Source organism: Gopherus evgoodei, chromosome 12 (genome assembly GCF_007399415.2).
Source record: "Gopherus evgoodei ecotype Sinaloan lineage chromosome 12, rGopEvg1_v1.p, whole genome shotgun sequence".
Classification (NCBI taxonomy): domain Eukaryota; kingdom Metazoa; phylum Chordata; order Testudines; family Testudinidae; genus Gopherus; species Gopherus evgoodei.
Genome location: NC_044333.1, coordinates 24,148,652 through 24,154,651, shown reverse-complemented (window position 1 = coordinate 24,154,651; position 6,000 = coordinate 24,148,652). Strand labels below are relative to the sequence as shown.

The 6,000-nt window shown below is 51.2% G+C and overlaps 1 non-coding gene across 1 annotated transcript; it reads right to left on the bottom strand.

The window, feature by feature from the left end:
* Positions 1-1,898: 1,898 nt before the first annotated feature.
* On the bottom strand, positions 1,899-1,972 carry TRNAT-AGU. Its single transcript has one exon. It is a non-coding gene; the product is annotated as a tRNA-Thr (tRNA).
* Positions 1,973-6,000: the final 4,028 nt, after the last annotated feature.

Genomic DNA, 6,000 nt, shown 5'->3' with positions numbered 1-6,000 from the left:
AGCTGACACAGTTCTGTCTGCCTGAGTCTGCAGCCAGCCTGGAACAACAGCTTTAGGAAATGCGGTAGTAACTGTTAAGTTTAATTACAACACTGTCAGAGCCAGATTTTCACATAACATGGGTGACCAGTTGCATGGTGCACAACCACTGGAAGCGTGCGAGCACTCAGGTTAAGTGCAGCTGAACCCTGGGCAGGCTGCAGCACCCAAGAGATTTTTGTTCTCCTACTGAATGACAGCAGATGCACTAGTAACTTTACTAGGTAGATGTTCAGTGATCACATTAGGGCCATATCCTCCCCACTCCCAGCATTGAGCCAACTGCCCCTCATCATTCTCCTGATTGCTTGTATTGTTATTGATGGGAGATCTACTGTGGATTGAGAGGTGCATATGGACCTGCCTTTGCAGGCTCAGTCCTGGCCCAACATTTGAAATAAATTACCCTGAGTTTCAGAGGTACTGAGTACCCTGCAGTTCCCACAGACATTGGGGTAACCGCAGGTGCTCAGCATCTCTGAAAATCAGCCCCAGAATGACACTGATGCCTCTGCCCTGGGCCAGAGCTGAGTAAGGGGCTTCAGCAGCGATTGGCTTGGGGCAGAGTAAAGCAACCAGGATGATCATGACAGAGGCTGGAACTCTCCTCGCCTCACACCTGTGGGGAAGACAGGCCTTCGGACACCCGCTCCCACCTGCATCGCACTTTCCAGCCCAGGAGCAAGGAACCGTTTCACATCTTAGTGCTGGGGGGAGCTGTAGCCCAGAACAGGGAAGTAACTTGCCTGAAGTCATCCAGTGAATTGGTGCCAGGGTGGAGAATAGAAGCCAGAGCCTGACTCCCAGCTCTGGTCTCTGATCCCCAAAACAGCCCTTTCCAGATCTGAAAGTGGGGACAGGAGAGACTCTAGCCATGTGCAGGAGACCCAAAGCTATTTAGTTTCATTAAATATGTAAACTAAATAATGAAATTAATAAATTTTCAAGCCAAATGTGTATTAATTCTAATAAACAATGCACATTATGCAGTATTCATTTTGAAAGTTTATAATAAGCGATGCTTTGGGGGTAGGGGAGGAGGCACCAGGTGGAAGTTTTGCCTAGGGCGCAAAATATTCTTGCACTGGCCGTGAGGACAGGCACTATGTGGGGTGCAGCACAGCGGGGGAAGAGGGAGGCGCTACGTGGGGCGCAGCACAGCGGGAGAGGGCAGGCACTATGTGGGGAGGGAGAAGGTGCTACGTGGAGGGTGGCACTACGCAGGGACAGCACGGGGGGGAAGGGGGCAGACGCTACATGGGGCACAGCACAGTGGGGAAGGGGGCAGACACTATGCGGGTGGCAGCACAGCAGACTTGGGCAGGGCTGGGGCAGGCGCTACCCGGGGGCAGCACAGCGACGAGGGGGGCAGGCGCTACGCGGGGCACAGCACAGCGGGGAGGGGGCAGGCGCTACGCGGGGGCAGCACAGCGGGGAGGGGGCAGGCGCTACGCGGGGCACAGCATAGCGGCGAGGGGGGCAGGCGCTACGCGGGGCGCGGCACAGCGGGGAGGGGGCAGGCGCTACGCGGGGCACAGCGGGGAGGGAGCAGGCGCTACGCGGGGGCAGCACAGCAGGGAGGGGGCAGGCGCTACGCGGGGCGCGGCACAGCCAGTGGGGGCCAAGCACTGTAGGGACTCTAGAAAGCGGCGCAGGGGCCGGGCAGGGCCGGGCTACTCGGGATCATAGCTGCGGGGAGGGCGTTCACTGGCTCCGGAAGGGGAAACCCCGCTCCATTGGCGGCGGCGTCTCCAGCTGAACCACTGGCAACGGCGGCCCCGCCACGAGCCGCTGCCCTGGGAAACAAGCAGGGAGCGGAGATAAAAATAAGCCGGGGCAAAACTCGGACCCAGCCGTAGAGGCACCGCTGGGATTCGAACCCAGGATCTCCTGTTTACTAGACAGGCGCTTTAACCAACTAAGCCACGGCGCCGGCTGCTTCCTTGTGCGGCGAGGCGGCCCCATCCATGGCTCGGCAGCCAGACGGCTGCTCTTCTCGCACAAAGGGAGGGGGCTGCAGGCACCGCGTGGGGCTGTGGTGCAAGCGACACCCCCTAATGCCCCAGCAGTGCTGCGAGCCCGCAGCATAATACTGCGCTCACTCCCATCTCCCACGCCTCAGCGGCACCGCCCCCCAGGCTCTCACACCCGCTCCTAGCCTGCCACGCAGGCAGAGGCGGCCACTCCAACCCGCACAGAGCGGGGGGGGGGTGGTCCACCTAGCCCTTGCCACCCGGGGCTGCGGTACACTTAAAATGTAGGTCACGCTAGCTAGGGCATTCGGGGGGTGGAAAATCCAAGGCCCGAGCACGGTAACCTGCCAGGGTTTCGTGTGGCTGTCCAGCTTTGAACTGCACCTTCAAGCCACTGTACTGGCTGAAACAGAACATTTCCCACCTTCAGGGCCACCTGGTTGCGGAGAGGAGACAAAGGGGGCAGTTGCCCTGGGCTTCCCCACGTGCCAGCTTGCAATGTGTCTCACTGTCAGGCTTGGTCTGGCTGCCCTCCATCTCAGGGGCAGCTACTTCTCGCGGCCAATCAAATTTGGGCTGGGTGGGAGGTATGCCGAGCCCATAGCTATGTCAACCTAAACCCCAGCATAGATTCAGCAAGGTTGATGGAAGAATCTTTCCACTGATTGAGACAGTCGCTTGGAAAATTGGTGTTCCAACAGTGACAGAAAAAGACCTTTTGTCGCTGTAGACTGCATGTATGCTTAGGGTTGGCAGGTGTCTGGTTTTCGACTGGAACATCCGGTCAGAAAGGGGACCCTGGCGGCTCCGGTCAGCACCGATAAAAGTCCAGTTGGCACAGGACTGGCAGGCTCCCTACTCGGTTGTGTGCGGCTCCTGGGAAGCAGCCAGTGTAGTACTGACATGTCCCTCTGGCTCCTAGGTGTAGGGGCAGCGCTTGGGTCAGGGACAGTGTGCGGATCCCCCATGGGCTCACCCCATGCCTAGGAGCCGGAGGGACACGCCAGCCACATCCCAGCAGCCATCTGAGGTAAGTGCCACCCAGAGCTCACACCCCTCACCCCCTCCTACACCCCAACTCCCTGCCCCAGCCCTGAGCACCCTCACACACCCAAGTTCCCTCCCGGATCCCCACCCCATCCTGCACTCCTACCCCCTCCTGCACCCCAAACCTCTCAGCCCCAGACCAGTGAAAGTGAGTGAATAAGGGTGCGGGAGAGTAAGCGACAGAGGGAGGGGGATAGAATGAGCAGGGATGGGGCCTTGGAGAAGGGGCGGGGCAAAGGTTTTCAGTTTTTTGCAGTTAGAAAGTTGGCAACTCTATCCATGCTATGCAGATATGGCAGCATAGCTATGGCACCAGAATCAGAATAGCAGGTTCGCAGGTCGCAGACATAGGCTATATCTACACTACCACGGTAAGTTGACCTATGCTACACAACTCCAGTCGATGTACCTTAGGTCAAGTTACCGCAGGGTCTACATCATGAGGGGTCTCTCCTGTCAACTTACCCTACTCTTTTCATCAGGGGTAGAGTACAGGGGCTGACTGGAGAGTGATCTGCAGTCAATTTGGCAGGTCTTTACTAGACCTGCTAGACTGACCGCTGGTGGATTGATTCCCCACTGTAGTGTAGATCTGCCCATACATGCAACTCACTGAGATGCACAAGAGTGTGTGCATGTACATACACTTTAACATTGGCACAAAACATTAAAATTGCCAGGGCAAACTTATTTAGGCATGTAAGATTATACATGCCTAAGTTCCAAAACTTCCTAGGCACACAATTATACAGAGTCCCAGTGGGCACAGAGTCCATGCTAGCAGATCTCTGTAGAGGATCAGGACCTTAACATTTTCATTTAATTTTGTTTTAGACATTTGTAGTAAGTCATAATACCACTGATTATGTATTTGTGGGTATTTGTATATTATGATTTTTGTGTAGTACACACTATCCTAATGACTGAAAAGATCACACATTACATACACAAATTTATATAATTTAAGTTATTTTTTCTAATTTAGAGATAAGTCTGATAAGCCCTCCACATGCCAAATGTCCACAGACATCAGTGGGAATTCCTCTCTCAGAGAGCTAAAACTTTACAGCGTTAGCTTCTTGGGGGCAAACACTCTGTTTTGTGCTATGTCAAGCAAACTGATTACAATAAAAATAGAAACAACAGCTAATGAATCTGTGGCTCTGCTCCTGTAATCAGATCTGGAGGGGTATAAAGGTCCTCGGTTTCCTCAACAGTAAAGCCAGGGATCACTATGCCAATTTACCAGGAATCCATGGGCCATGCTTAGAACCAAATCATGGCTATGTCAGTATGCCTTTTCTTCTCCTACAGCAGACCCATAAGAGCAGACATAATTACCTGCAGAGAAGTGCAAAAACACAGGAAGTCAGGCAGCAGTGAAGATGGTGCTAGTAGCTCAAGAGGGACAGAGTAGATAGTTTTGAGTAGTTCTTGAGCCATTATTCATCAAACAAGTATTTTTATGTAACTCTTGAATGCTCTATCTCAGGGGTGGCCAACCTGTGGCTCTGGAGCCACATGCGGCTCTTCAGTTAAATATGCGGCACCTTGTATAGGCACCAACTCTGAGGCTGGAGCTACAGGCACCAACATTCCAATGGGCCGGGGTGTGCTCATTGCTCAACCCCAGGCTCTGCCACAGGCCCTGCCCCCACTTTGCCCCTTCCCCTGAGCTTGCCGTGCCCTCCTTCCTTCCCCGCCCCAGCCTCAAGCACACCACAAAACAGCTGACCGGGCGGTGCGGGGAGGGAGGGGGAAATACTGATCAGTGCTCACCATGCTATAAAAACTCCATTGGGGCACTTGGCATTGGCCTCTGTCGGAAGACAGGATACTGGGCTAGATGGACCTTTGGTCTGACCCAGTATAGCTGTTCTTAAGGTCTTATGTTCACTGCGCAGCTGTGTTACAACAACTGTTTTTCTGAATATAAAAGCCAGGGACAGCACCAGGGGGTAGCAAGCAGAGTAACTGCCCCTGCAAAGCTGCATTTCTCAGGCTTTGGCTTCAGCCCCATGCAGTGGGACTTCGGCTTTCTGCCCTGGGCCATAGCAAGTTTAATGCAGTCTGTGCTTGGCGGGCCCCCTGAAACCTGCTTGCGGCCCCCCAGGGGCCGTGGACCCCTGATTGAGAACCACTGGTCTATGATATAATTGTCAAATTTCCAGTTCTCTCTATTCTTTGTCTTGATATATCAAATTGATTCTGTTAAATAAGCATTAAAATACAAACTGATTTAATAAGACTTATGTTTGCTACAGCAAAGTATCCTTTTGATTTGTCTTTCTTAATTTGGGAAATAAAAGACCCTTTCAAAAGAAAATTTCCAACCTATTCGTCTCTGAATGTCACACTATTTTATGCACAAAAAATCCCTCTATAGAGTAATTGGCTTTGCTCCCTCAATGGAGAATCTTAGAGGTTTGATTTTTCAGCTAAATGGGACAGGAAGAGCAAATAAAGGACAATCCCAATCAAATATTATAAGAATATTATTTAATTAAACTGAGATTATTTTCAAACATGCAGAAATTAGTTCATTATTATTATTCATATTTAAGGGTAATTACTCCAACAATAAGACAGGCACATTTTATGTATTCTCCAAAAATAATTCCAGCACCATATAAACTGCATATTTTTCAACTTTTTACTGCAAACCAACAATATTTAATAAAGAGGACAATGTCTTGGGATATGTTGCAACTTGTCACCTCATTGTTTTATTCAAAGCAGTAAATCTGGATAAAGCATATTATAACTTAAAAAAATCATTTTCCTTGGAGTCAAGTGCAACTGTAGCTACCAAGGCTAAATAATTCACATGGCTTAAAAGAGAAAGACAGACCCATAATAGATTTCGATTTATTTTATAGCTTAACTGCATTCCAGACTGGTACAATATATTTTTTCTCCTTATAGATCCCTTTTAAAATAA